At 42.0% G+C, this 14,205-nt stretch overlaps 1 protein-coding gene and 1 non-coding gene across 8 annotated transcripts in view; both read left to right on the top strand.

The window, feature by feature from the left end:
• AMBRA1 (autophagy and beclin 1 regulator 1) overlaps nt 1-14,205 on the top strand; it is a 166,135-nt gene that overhangs the window by 35,992 nt on the left and 115,938 nt on the right. The window lies entirely within an intron of this gene.
• Nucleotides 5,602-5,724, top strand: LOC122703756. The gene has a single exon (XR_006343595.1). It is a non-coding gene; the product is annotated as a small nucleolar RNA SNORA26 (small nucleolar RNA).

The following is a 14,205-nucleotide window of genomic DNA, read 5'->3' as shown; positions in this document are numbered from 1 at the left end:
ACATTTTTTTCCCCCAGCACTGTGCTGGGCACTGTCAGGAATACAAAAGAAGCTTAGTACCTGGTCTTTGCCCACTGGCAGTATAGAGTGTTGCTGTAGAGGCAAGACTTATTTACATGTAATTATATAAAAAATGTAAATGAGCCAAATGCTTCATTGTATGGTACTGAGACTCAGTGTAGTCTAATTTCAGAGAAAGGGAAGTATCATCAAAGAAGGCGTTGCGAAATCAAGCCTTGAAAGAAGGGTAGGATCTGGAAAGGGAAAGACCTTTTTATTTTAGGGGAATAGCACATGCTGAGGAAGAGAAGAGTGCGGTGAATTCTAGATAAAAGCGGTTACTTAAGGGCAGTTACTATCTGAGAACACAGCCTTGGTCACGATAGGAAAGACAGATGAAATGACTGAGGCTGATACTATGCCCGTATGGTTGAGGCCAGTTCTGGATTAACATCTCCTACATTGCCGTCTTTGTAATATTTTGCTTTGTATAATGACCCCTATCAGGAGCCGGAGACTCTGTTCTTGCTTTTTGTCAAGAGGTAAGATGGAGAAGGAAACGGCAACCCGCCCCAGTGTTCTTGCCTAGAAAATCCCGTGAACGGAGGAGCCTGGTGGGCTGTAGTCCACGGGGTGGCAGAGTCAGGCACGACTGAGCTTCTGAGCACATGGGATGGTAGCGAGCATAGAGCCTGACATGCAGTAGGCATCCAGGAAGTGTGTCTACAGGCAACCAGAGAGGGCTGTCTGGAGTCACTGCTCTGGAAGTCCCCCAGTACCTGGTGCACTGGCGCCAGGGGGCTTGTGCTTAGCCTTTGTTCATTCTGTTCTAGCAGAACACTCTGCATGTGTTGCTCTGCTGAGAAATACTGGAGTCATGTAAAGCAGACTCTACTGTTTGATAATAGTTAGAGATACCGATTACTGAGAGCCTGCTCCTGTGTTCTAGCCTTGCATTATTTCTAATTTCTAGAGTAACTCTGTGCAAAGCAGCTATTAAATTTCCCATCTTTAAGTTGAGGAAAGAGAGGCTCAGCGAAGTCAAGTTTCTTGTTAAAGGTCACACAGTAGGTTGCTGAATGGAAATTTGAACTCTGGTGTGCATAAAAAAGATTTTTCCAAGCTGCTCTCCATGGTGTATTTCTTAAAGTGATAATCTCATTTTTAGGTGAACCATTTTTATGTTTTCTTTCTTTTAATTTTTTGATTACAGAAATCTTCAAACATATAAAAATAGAAAAGTAGTATAAAGGAACTCCCATAATATGCTTATCACCTGACTCCAGAAATTTTCAACACTTTTGTCTGTACCTCCTACCCTTCCTTTCCATCTAGACATCGTATAATTTTGTTTGAAAATACTCCAATGTACAAAAAAAAAAAAAAAATACTCCAGTGTGTTTCTAGAGTAGTGCTGTCTAATAAAATTTTCTGTATCTGTGCCATCAAGTATAGTATCTACCAGCCACATATGGCTGTTGAGCATTTGAAATGTGACAGGTGTGATCTGAGGAACTACATAGGTAACCACATGTGACTAAAATATTAATAGTCACTCCTTAATAATGTATGCCATTTAAAACCCTGAAAGTGTTATTAAGGATCTATCAGAATTTTTTGTAGACAAGAGGTAGTATGTATTTGTGGTTTAAATAAAAAGAGTTCAAGCATTTAGAAAATGTATGATGCAGAAGATGAAACCCCTTGTCATTTTGCTGTAAATAATTTTATATATGCTTTTTAAATTCAAAATATACAGGTGCATAGTTCCGTTATAAAATAGTGTATTAATACAGTGGTTGGATACATTATTTATGGAGTTGCTTCTTTTCAGATGAGCTTCAGTGAGATGAGGTGTGTACCATGAAGGTTGACAGCCTACTCAAAAGTGAGGTATATTATAAATATTCTAAGTGCACACCCATTAAAGAAGGGCCACCACTTCCTCACACACTGAGAGCTTGCATTTTGGTGTAAATGACTGCTACGTATGAAGCGTGAAGCGGCAGCTCCTCCTGCCTCCCGGAGGTCCCACGCTCTCTGGCTGTCGAGTGGCCTTGAGTTTCCCCAGCAGGTGTCACTGTTGGGCTGTTGCTGCCGCTGGGCTGGCAGGGACGAGAAGGTGTAATTGCTGTGTGCGCACGTCTGCTTGAAGGGAGGGGGTTTCTTCTTCAGCTTTGTAGTGGGAGATAGTCTAAGGAGGCATGTTTTGATCCTTGCCTCTGCTGATACAATCTATAGTGTTTTCAGAAAGTGAGAATGTGAAGCAAAAGCATGTGTATTTCAGTATAGCGCTGTGTTACTTAACAGTGATAACCAGCTCACAGTTTATCTCCTTTTACCTGTGGGCGGTGTAAAGAGACTCTCTATAGGCTATAGTCTTGATTCCAGATTACAATTTATAACTTGGATGGCAGGCCCTTTGCTTCACCACCAAGAGAAGCTTCTTTTGGGGTCTGATCGCCTTTGAGCTAGCAGGAGAAGATGAGGGTACTGTGGCTCCTTGCAGCAGGAGTCCCTGTGGCCCTGAAAGGCTGGTATTAAGGAAAAGAGAAAATTATTTTAAATGGCATCTTAAAACTGGAGACAATGTAGACTTTATGTAGCCCAGCCTCTGCCTCTCTCTCTCTTTTTCTAATTGGTAAGGAAACTTAGATACAGTGAGGGGAAGTGACTTACTGAGGTGCCTGTAGCAAAGATGGGAGTCAGAACTCCTGGGTCCTAAAGAGGGCACTCTTTCCTCCTCTTCATTTGAAATGAATGCTTTCACTGTCAGTTTTCTCTGTGAAAGCCTCTGTTGCTCCTGTAGATCATTGCCTGAGGGGCTCTTCAGTAGACTTTGCTTTGTAAGAAATTGGAGCTCTGATAGCCCATTTGTAATTATTGTCACTGGGTAAATCAACATGATGTTTATAGGGACATGGGAGAAACACTGTTTTAGTTATTTGCCACAGAACTGCGTTGATTAGTTCTTTTATTTATTTAAAAATATATTTTTAAAATTTATTTAAAAAATATTTTTAGTTTTATTTATCTGGCTGTGCCGGGCCTTAGTTGCACTGGGCATCTTCAGTCTGGGATCTTGAGTTGCAGTATGCAAACGCTTAGTTGCAGCACATGGGATCTAGTGCCTTGACCAGCAGTTGGACCCAGGCCCGCCTGCATTGGGGGTGTGGAGTCTTAGCCACTGGACCACAAAGAAGTCCCTTTTTTAATATAATTTTGTTTATTTATTTTTGGCGGTGCTGGGTCTTCGTTGCTGCGCGGGCTTTCTTTAGTTGTGGCAAGCAGGGGCTCCCCTCTTGTTGCAGTGTGCAGGCTTCTCATTGCAGTGGCTTCTTTAGTTGCAGAGCTCGGGCCCTAGGGCGCTTGGGCTTCAGTAGTTGCGGCTCCTGGGCTGTAGAGAACAGGTTCAGTAGTTGTGGCTCACAGGCTCAGTTGCTCCACAGCATGTGGGATCCTCTCAAAGCAGGGATTGATCCCATGTCTCCTGCATTGGCAGGAGAATTCTTTACCGCTGAGTCACCAGGGAAGACCCCAGTTTTTTTTTGTTGGCTGCACAGCATGTGGGATCTTAGTCCCCTGACCAGGTTTCAGACTGGCATCCATTGCATTGGAAGCAAGAGTCATAACCACTCAACTGCCAGGAAGTCCTCGTTATTCCTTTTAAAGTGATTCCGTTAGGGAAGTTCACTTTTAAAAATCTCAACAACTGGGGAATCAGATTTGGGCTAAATCTTCCCTAGCTGAAATTCCTGCATTTCTTCTCCAGATAGGTAACAAGGCCTTTTGTGGTTCAGTTGCTCAGTTGTGTCCAGCTCTTTGCAACCCATGGACCGCAGCATGCCAGGCTTCCCTGTCCTTCACTGTCTTCCGGAGTTTGCTCAAACTCCTATCCATTGAATCGGTGATGCCGTAGGTCTGAAATATTTACTATAAAATTGTGTGTGTTCTGAGAACAGATGTCTTTTGATCTGTACTTTTTCCTTATGATAGACGAAGATTGGGGGAAGACATTCATGGTTATAAGCATAGAATTTGACCCAGACCCTGGAAGGTTAGAATTGAAAGTCTTCATTAGATTTGTCTTTTTTTTTTTTTTTTAAGACTTTTGTGAGGGGATTGCTTTGTTGGAGCAGCCTGAAACCTCTTGAGGCTTCATGAGCCAACAACTTGCTTGACCCCTTAGTCTCTCAGCACTAGTCACATGGAGATTCTCCTTGGAGCTGCAGCAGAATGTCATTGATGGAGGGAAATACATGAATGGCCATGTTCATGGGGGTAGTCCCGGGTCCACAAGAGGGAGGAGGCAGATGAGAAATTAGGAAAGTACCTGTCTGCTCAGCATGATTGTAATATATGCAGGGGTCCATCTCAAGTAGTTCTGTGCCACTGACTTGGGTCTGCAGGGTTTTATATATCTAAAATCAAGAGTCAGACACGACTTAGCAACTGAACAACAACAGACTCAGCTTATTATTCGGAATCTAACCCAGTGGCCCCTTTTCCTTTGGGAAACCTTCTCTGCCCCAGATAATCACTTTCTCCTCTTTGCTGTTTGTGTCCGGACATAGATCCTTCCTTGTCGTGTCATGGCCATGACAGAGAAGCATGTCAGCGAGCTCCCTGAAGGCGGTGATTGTGCCTATATCCCTTACTGTACCTAGAATAGTGTCTGGCATATAGTAGGTGCTCAATAAATTGAATTCAGGTTGTCGATTTGAGGTTACATCCTCTGTGATTCAGTGTGCAGTGTATATCCTTTTTGGCTTTGTTAGTTAAAGGAGAAAAAAAAAATCATTATATCACATCCTTGGTCTCCTGGAGAGTCGTTGGCTCAGTGGGTGCTTGTTGAATAAACCCAGTGGGGGGACTGCAGTAGTGCCTGGTGAAGACGCCGTCTCTCACTTGGGCCCGGGTGACCTAGAGCGTGTTCCCCGCCGCCGCACCCCCGAGCGTGCCTCTGGCCCGTGTGCGGCCCGTGCCGGGGCCTGTTGCAGTCTTTGCAGCCCGCCCGCTGCCCTTCAGGCCGGCCGCGCGGACGTCCCGGGCCTGCACGCCCAGTACAGTGCTCCAGCCCCTCCCGAGCCCGTGTTGTGGGGGTCGGCTCGGCGTCTCAGCGATATTAGTGTCTCCACCAGTCAGTGCTTGGGTTTTGTTTTTCTCCTTAAATACTCTACAGTCTCTGAGATGAAATACTTGATCTTGATCAAGTTCAAATTAGATGTGAATAAACCAAATTAGATGTGCAGGCTCTGTTTCCCATTTTTGCTTTATGTTTCTCTTAGTTTTCTGTGGAAAGCTTGCAGTGGTTTTGCTTGGAAATTGGATTTTTGGAGATTGAAGAAAATGGGTTCTCTCATCTTTTTTTTTTTTTTTTCCATTTTGAGGAGTCTGAGCATTATTAAACTAAATCTTTTTTTTTTTTTTTTTTTTTTTTTAGTTTTGAAATGACTTTAGGTTTTGTGTTGTTTCCTGGGGGCAGAGTCCTTATGTTAAGAAAGAATTTTGCTTTATCTCTGTGATTATGCCCTTAAAAATTTGGTGGACTTGTTGTGTTTGATAGTCAAATTAAAATAAGCCCTTCCTTGACCCTTTCCAGTGCCCTTTTAAGGCTGACGCAGTGCCATAAGAGGCTAACACAGGAGGGTAAAGAAAGTCTCCATAAAACCCAGAGAAGAGATTTTTAGAACTCCTCTCTGGATCCTGTCTGGAGTCACAACTGAACCGGAAGATTTTAAGTCTTAGCACTTACTAGTATGTGTGTAGTTAACACCAAAGTCATTAAATTTAAACTTGACCTTCAATAAATAAATAAATAAACTTACTGCGATAAAAAAAAATAAAATAAAATAAGCCCTTCCTAACTTTTGAGTTCTTACTCAGAAGTTTAGGATTTGAGGACAAAGAAGAGAGGAGAATTCTTCACCAAGGGAATTTAACATCTGGATCGGCAAATCTTGACTTGTTCCTTCCGAGAAGAGAGAACCAGGTATTGAGAAATCAAAAAAGCTGAGGGTAGAATTAAGCAGCTTAGTTTTAAGAGAATAAGGGACGCTAACGGAAGATAAACCCAGGCCCTAAAGGAGGAGGCTCCTGTGAGGGAGCGTCGGTCTTTCTATATAACCCTGGGTTGGTGAAATAATTACTCTGGTCAATTTGTTCATTCATAAATTGGCAAATATTTGCTAAGTATCTGCGGGGTGTACTATATATTATTTAAACACCAGCATCAAGTCTCTTATTCTAATGGGAGAAAGAAAATAAACACATAAATAAGATATCTAGTGCGCCAGGTGGTGGTAAATTCTATGGAGAAAAATATTTTAAAATGTAGGGGTTTCTAGGGCAGAGATTTGCAATGTTAAATGGGGTCATCAGAGGGAGTCTGGTAAGGTGACGTTGGAGCAGACACCTCTTCCTTCAAGCAAGCAAGGGAGAAGCCTCTGTAGAGTTGGGGCAAGGACGTTCTCGGCAGAGAAGGACAGGTCAGGTTCCCTGAAACGCTTGGCTGGAGCACAGCGAAGGACGGTGTGACGGAGGTGAAGTCAGAGAGGTGATGGGGCCCAGATTATGCGGCCTTCTAAGCCATTTAAGGGATTGCCCGTCTCACTCTGAGAGACTTGGGAAGCCTTGGGGAGTGGAGTTGCGTGATCTTATGTTTTAAAAGGATCACTGTGGCTGTGATTGACAATGACTGAAGAGGCTCTGCTAAATGGGGTAAATTAAAGTTAGGCCAGCAGCACACACTTTTGGATCAGTTTGTGTCTGGATTCTGTGGTGAAAACCTGAAGGCGGGAGTCAGTGATCGTGTCAGAATTAGAAGGACCTTAAATGTTTGGATGAGAGTTGCCAAATAAATAAAGAAATAAAGCCTCTTGGCAGGCATATTATCTGCAGCGCCTCACCCCCATTCCCCAACCATGACAGCATATTATTAAAACTGAGAAAGGGAGAGCCTGAAAACTTCACAGTGAACAAGGGATCATAAATGGAAATTGTGAGATGCCTGTTTTTGTTTTTTTTCTCTCACAAAACTAATACGAATTCGTTAGTAATAATTCAAACATAGAAACGTGTGATTTATCTATCTATAGTACATGTCCTCTGCAGTGCTAGCCACTGTTAATAACTTGTGTGTAAACTTCAGAATTTTTTTCTATGCAAATGAAAGCACATTTTTCTTTATTTATAAAAATGGGATCATACTCAGTCTACTGCTCCACCATTTGCATATCTCACTTAGTATGTCACGGGCGTTTTTCCGTGTTGATGTGTGTGGATGTGCTGCATTCCTCCTTAACAGTGGTATCGTATTCCCACAATTGAATCCGCCCCAGTTAAGCCCTCTGTTGATAGAATCTGCATTGTTTCTGGGTTTTGTGCACAGAGACAGCGTGCACATCTTTGGGTACTTGTGCAGGTGCCTCTAGAGGACAATGCATTTTCAGAGCTTCCGTCTCTGGGGCCAAGGAGTGTGAACATTGTTAATGGTAATTGAAAATTATTTCTGTTCATTACTACTAATTTAAAACATATAAAATAACATTTTTTAATCTTAGTGAACATAATTTCGTAGATATGCGTACATTCATAGATTAGGACTTTTAATCCTGTGTCCCGCGCCCCCACATAAAGTCTTAAGTTTCTCAGTAGTAAATCCTACCACTGGGTTTTTCAGGAATCTGATCCTCCCAAGTTGACAATGACTTCTGCGTTTTGTTTTCTTTCTGTTCTAAACATCTGCCACCTGGAGGTGTTCCTATACATTTCTTCTCCAACAGCCGTGTATGAGGGAGACATAACCTTGGTTTCATCTTTGACGTTCCCTTGACTTACTGGCTTTGGGTCACCTAGTCCTCCTGGCCTTGCTAAATGATGTAAAGAATCCGGATATCTGTTGGCCCATCATGAGGCGGTAGCCTGTAGGTATTTATTTGTTTTAAGGCATGGTTAAAACCCATTTTTCTCTTTGGCAATTGGAGGGTGAGGATAGAGTAGACGAGATGGTGGCCATTGCTGTTCATCTTTTCCCCCTTCTCTGCTCTCCTGCCCAACCAAGTCACATTGTATTTGAGCCTCTGAATTTGGAGTGATCCCTGGTTGTATCTTCTATATCAGGGATTGAGACTTTTTCTGTGAAGGACAAGCTTGTAAATATTTCAGGCTTTGTGTAGGCCATATGGTCTCTGTCGCAAATGCTGAACTTTGCCATTGTAGCACGAAAGTAGCCCCAGACAATATGGAAGTGAATGAGTGTGGCTCCACGCCAATAAAAACTTCACTTATGGACACAAACGCGAGTTTTATATAATTTTCACATGTCATGAAATAGTCTTCCTTTGATGTTTTTCAGCTATTTAAAAATATAAAAGCCATTCTTAGCACACGGGCTGTACAAAAACAGGCAGCAGGCCAGATTTGGCCGACAGGCTGTGGCTTGCCAATCCCCTGCTTATGTGAACATGACTTGGAATGGAAGAGAGTCAGGTGCTGTGGTAATAAAAGGCGTTATGATAATGGGAGTCCCGGAAGAGGTAGGTCGCGGACCCTTGCACTTGTTCCCTCTGTCTGTACTTTGGACTGGATGTCCTAAGTACTTGCTCTTTTGAGATTTCTTTGACAGTGAAGAGCAGGCTTAAGTGCAGGAAGAATTTCTTTGTTTCCTCTGCTTTCTGCCCGGAAGCAAGGTTTTCTAACCTTGCTCCATATCTGTCTTGGCAAGTGAGGAGGCTTGCCCTGGTGTTGGGGAGGGTGTGAGCCTCCAGGTCCTCCAGGCAGAGTCAGCTCCACAGACAGCCCCTCCCCCAGTGTAAGTCAGATCAGCACCTGTTGGGGTGATGTAAATTATCCCCCATCACACTCTCTCTGGGGCTGAGCGGTGGAGAGCAGGCTGTGTGCTTTGTATATACACATGGAGAACTTGAAGAGATGTAATCGCTTCTGTCAGCTCAGAGTGTTGGAGTGCTGCAGGGACTGCGGTGGGATCTATATGTGTACTGCAAAACACATTTGGAGCAATTTCCCATGTACTCATTTACCCCCTTCAGGTCCCTTTCTCTACTGGATCTGCTCAGAGCAGTGCTCTAAAGGATGCGTTGGAGGTTTTGCTGAAGACGATAACACCAGGTGTACGGGGTTCTGTTTGCATGATAAATTTTGCTTATTGTAATCGGTCCCGGCCCGTTAGAGCTGCGCAGGTAGCTTCTCCCCCTCCTCTTGGATTTTATATATTTGTGGGGTGGAGCTGGGGGGAGTTCCAGTCACGTCTTCTGCTCCTTCTTGGAAGCAGCTGACAGTGTGTTCACATGAGCACATTTGGCTCTAGTGGGTGGGTCTGTAACATTCGCCCAGAGACTGCAGAATGGCCTTCAGATACATTTGTTTGGCACTCACACTATTACTAAAAATTTCATTTTTTTCTACATAAATCTAGATTTCTGGATTCTATAGAAAAAAAAAACACAAAAATGGACCTCATCCATTTCCATTTCCTGCTTATTTCCAATTTTGTGTTGGCTCCTATTGCATTCATTAACTAAAGCAAGTCTTCTTAAGTTCCCTACCACTTAGCTCCACCAGGGGGAGGCACTGGACGTGGCAGGACTCTCCCCTCTACCCACCCCTCCTGCCTAACTCACCCGCCAAGGGCGCCCCTGCTGGATGTAGGCTGACAAGCCGACAACCTCCTCACCTGAGAAACTGCCTGACTTTTTAAAATAGCAACAATTAATAGACTCCTCCTCTGTTTCCAAAGAGGGAAAGTGGGGGTGCCAAGCTCATTTGCTGGCTGGGACACAGTTGAGTACGCGGATCTCTGTCATGTCAGCTTATGCAGTATGAAAGTAACCTTCCTTTAATGATGGACTTGTGTAAAGTCTTGGACAAGACTGCACCTCTCCCTCTGAGCAGAGCGCCTTGGACAGAGGCGTGGGTTTCAGTGGAAAGGTCGGTTGATTTGGATGTCAACCTGCCAGAAAATTAAAATCAAGTTAGGAGCAGGAGTAGAAGATTGCAATAATAAAGGAGTCAAAGGCTGAGAGTACGAGCGTGTCATAGGAGACTTGCAGCTTGTTAACGCTGTGCCCTTTTCCTTTGCTGCATCATAGAGTATGACTTTGAAACTTTTTGCCTCTTCGACTCTTTTCCTCCCCTCCACGTGTTCATACACGTTTCTCAGTTTCCCTCTATCTCCCTGCTGTCTGCTTGGTCACTTTCACCTCTTCTTTTCTTTGTTCTGATGGCAAATGTAACCTATTTTGGGGGTCTTTTTTCTTATTATGATTAAAAAAAAAAAACACGTTAAGTTTACCCTCTTAATTTTTTTTTTTTGTTTGTTTGTTTTTTTTACCCTCTTAATTTTTTAATGTGCAGTCTTGGTGAGTCTTTGCACAGAGTTGTGCAGCCAACCTCTAGAACTGTTTTGCCCTGCAAGAGTGAAATGATTATTGAACAGTTCTCATCCCCCCACCATTCCCTGGCAGCCACAATTCCGTTTTCTTTTTCTGTGAGTTTGATTGCTTTAGATCCGCGTATAAGTGGGCTCATGCAGCGGTTTGTCTGTTTGTGATTGGCTTGTTTCACTTCGCATAATGTCTTCAAGGCTCTTCCATGTTGTAGCATATGACAGGATTTCCTCCTTTTAAGTAGCTGAATAATACTCAGTTGTGTATATATACCACATTTGCTTTTATCCATTCATCTAGGGGTGGACCTTTAGGTTGCTTCCACACCTTGGCTGTGTGAATAATTCTGCAGTGAACACGGGTGTTCAAATGTCTCTCTGAGATTCTGCTTTCAATTCCTGTGCATATGTACTCAGAAGTGATATTGCTCGGTTATATGGTAGTTATATTCTCAATTTTTTGAGGAACTGCAATACTGTTTGTCATAGCAACTGCACAGTTTTAGGGTTCTACCAACAGTGTGCAAGAGTTCCTATTTCTACATATCCTCATCAGAACTGTTATTTTCTGTTTTGGGTTTGTTTTTTTTTTTTTTTTGAGAGCTTTATCTTAATATTCATGAGATGATGTCATTGTGGGTTATTTGCATTTCCCTGATGATAAATGATGTTGAGCATCTTTTCATATGTTTGCTGACCATTTGTATATATTCTTTGGATAAATGTCTATTCTAGTCCTTGGCCCATTTTTTTTAAGTGGGGTTTTGGTTGTTTTTAACTTATTAGAGTTCTTTATGTATTCTGCATATTAACCCTTTATCTGATAAATAGCTTACAAACAGTTTGTCCTGTTGTGTAGTTTGCCTTTTTATTCTGTTGTTTCCTTTGCTTAAGTTTTAAAAATTTGATGCAGTCCCAGTTGTCTGTTTTTACTTTTATTACCAGTGTTTTTTTGTGTGTGTCATATCTAAGAAATCATGGCTCATTCCAGTGTTATAAAACTTTCCCCCTATATTTTCTTCTGTGAGTTTTATAGTTTTAGGTCATATGTTTAGGTTTTTAGTCCATTTTTACCTGTGGCATAAAATAAGGGCCCATCTTTATTCTTTTGCATGTAGATAGACAGTTTTCTCAGTACCATTTGTAAAGACTTTCCTGCCCTCATTGTCAAACGTCATTTGACCATGTACACAAGGGTTTATATCTGGGCTCTCTATTCTGTTCCGTTGGTCTATATGTCTGTCTTTATGCCAGCACCATACTGTTTTAATTACTGTAGCTTTGCAGTATGATTTGAGACCAGGAAGTGTTAGGCTTCCAGCTAGGATCCTCTTTCACAAGATTATTTGACTAGTCAGAACTCTTTTTGAAATTCCATATGAATTTTAAGATTTTTTTTTTCCTGCAAAAAAAAAAAAGCTATTGGGATTTTGATAGAGATTTCATTGAATCTGTAGATTGCTTTGGGTATTATGGACATTTAAACAATATTAAGTCTTCTAATCCATAAACATGGGATGTCTTTCTATTGTTTTGTTAACTATTTTCAGTGGTGGTTTATAGTTTTTCAGTGTATAAATCTTCTACCTCTTTGGTTAAATTTATTCCTATGTATTTTATTTGTTTTGTTGCTATTATTAGTAGGAGTTTTTTCTTAATTTCCCTTTTAGCGGATGTAAATCTTTAAAATTAAAAAGGAACTCTTTGGTTTTTTTCTTGTTTAACTTCAGAAGTGTGTTTTCCCAGAAGTACAGCACTTTTCTGCATGCTTTTCTGATTCCTTTTCATACCGTCTCTTGTGAGTTCTCAAAATTGAGACAGAAGCTTGACTGATCATTTTCTGTTACTTCTTGAAGGCAAAGGACCATTGCTATAATGGTTGTCCTAACAGAATAACGGAATTTTTTTTTTTTTAGTTTTTATTTAATTTTTTTAATTTTAATTTTTTAATTGAAATATAGTTGATTTACAAAAAGTTGCTGAATTTTTAGACCTTCCTAGAGCAACTAAATTTGACAGCTGTGTTAGATGGTACTGTTTTGGATGTGATAAGATCGGGGGTGAGAGAGAGGTGTCCGTATATGAGAATGTGTTTGTTGTGTGATCTTTGGCTGGGGGTCCTCAAAGTATGGTCCTCAGACCAGGAACATCAGCAACTCCTGCCGATGTTAGAAATGTGAGTTTCTGGGCTCTTCCCAGACCTACTGAATCGGAAAATGGGGGTGGGAGGCATGCAGTCTGTGTTTTTAACAAGCTCTCCAGATGATTTTTTTTTTAATTTGATTTTATTTTTTTTACCATTTATTTTTATTAGTTGGAGGCTAATTACTTTACAGTATTATAGTGGTTTTTGCCATACATTGACATGAATCAGCCATGGATTTGCATGTACTCCCCATCCCGATCCCCCCTCCCGCCTCCCTCCCCACCCCATCCCTCTGGGTCTTCCCAATGCACCAGCCCCGAGCACTTGTCTCACGTATCCAGCCTGGGCTGGTGGTCTGTTTCACCCTTGATAATATACATGTTTCGATGCTGTTCTCTTGAAACATCCCACCCTCGCCTTCTCCCACAGAGTCCAAAAGTCTGTTCTGTACATCTGTGTCTCTTTTTCTGTTTTGCATATAGGGTTATTGTTACCATCTTTCTAAATTCCATATATATGTGTTAGTATACTGTATTGGTCTTTATCTTTCTGGCTTACTTCACTCTGTATAATGGGCTCCAGTTTCATCCGTCTCATTAGAACTGATTCAAATGAATTCTTTTTAATGGCTGAGTAATATTCCACGGTGTTTGTGTACCACAGCTTCCTTATCCATTCGTCTGCTGATGGGCATCTAGGTTGCTTCCATGTCCTGGCTATTATAAACAGTGCTGCGATGAACATTGGGGTGCGTGTGTCTCTTTCAGATCTGGTTTCCTCGGTGTGTATGCCCAGAAGTGGGATTGCTGGGTCATATGGCAGTTCTATTTCCAGTTTTTTAAGAAATCTCCACACTGTTCTCCATAGTGGCTGTACTAGTTTGCATTCCCACCAACAGTGTAAGAGGGTTCCCTTTTCTCCACACCCTCTCCAGCATTTATTGCTTGTAGACTTTTGGATAGCAGCCATCCTGGCTGGCGTGTAATGGTATCTCATTGTGGTTTTGATTTGCATTTCTCTGATAATGAGTGATGTTGAGCATCTTTTCATGTGTTTGTTAGCCATCTCCAGATGATTTTGTTATGCACCAAGTTAGAGAACACTGTTTTAGACCATCTAGGAACTCTGATTATTTATTAATTTATTTTTATAATTGTTTTTTTATTTGTTTTTGGCTACACTGGATCTTCGTTGCTGCACAGGTTTTCTCTGGGTGTGTTGCAGTGTGAGGGCTTCTCATTGCGATGCCCTCTCTTGTTGCAGTGCACAGGCTCTAGGCACTCGGGCTTCAGTCGTTGCAGCGCACCAGCTCGGGAGTTACGGCACACAGGCTTAGTTGCTCTGCAGCACGTGGAATTGTCCTGGGCCACAGAGTGAACCCACGTCCCTTACATTGGCAGGCGGATTCTTAACCACTGGACCATCCGGGAAGTCCTAGACCATCTAGAAACTCTTAATGTCACTACCACCATCTCATCCCTAAATCTCTGTAGTGTACTAAAATTCCTTTGCATTATCTGTCACCTTTATTTTTCCTTTTCCTCCTGTCCCATGTGTGATGCAGTGTTGCTTTATCTCATAATCTCCTTATGTTCCCTCTCTTTTCTTGCAATGTATTCTAATAGAAGAGATTGAATTTGAGTAACCTTGGATT

The sequence above is a fragment of the Cervus elaphus genome, chromosome 1 (genome assembly GCF_910594005.1).
Source record: "Cervus elaphus chromosome 1, mCerEla1.1, whole genome shotgun sequence".
In the NCBI taxonomy this organism is placed as follows: Eukaryota; Metazoa; Chordata; class Mammalia; order Artiodactyla; family Cervidae; genus Cervus; species Cervus elaphus.
Note: the sequence above shows the minus strand (reverse complement) of the source record. Positions and strands in the feature narration are given on the sequence as shown.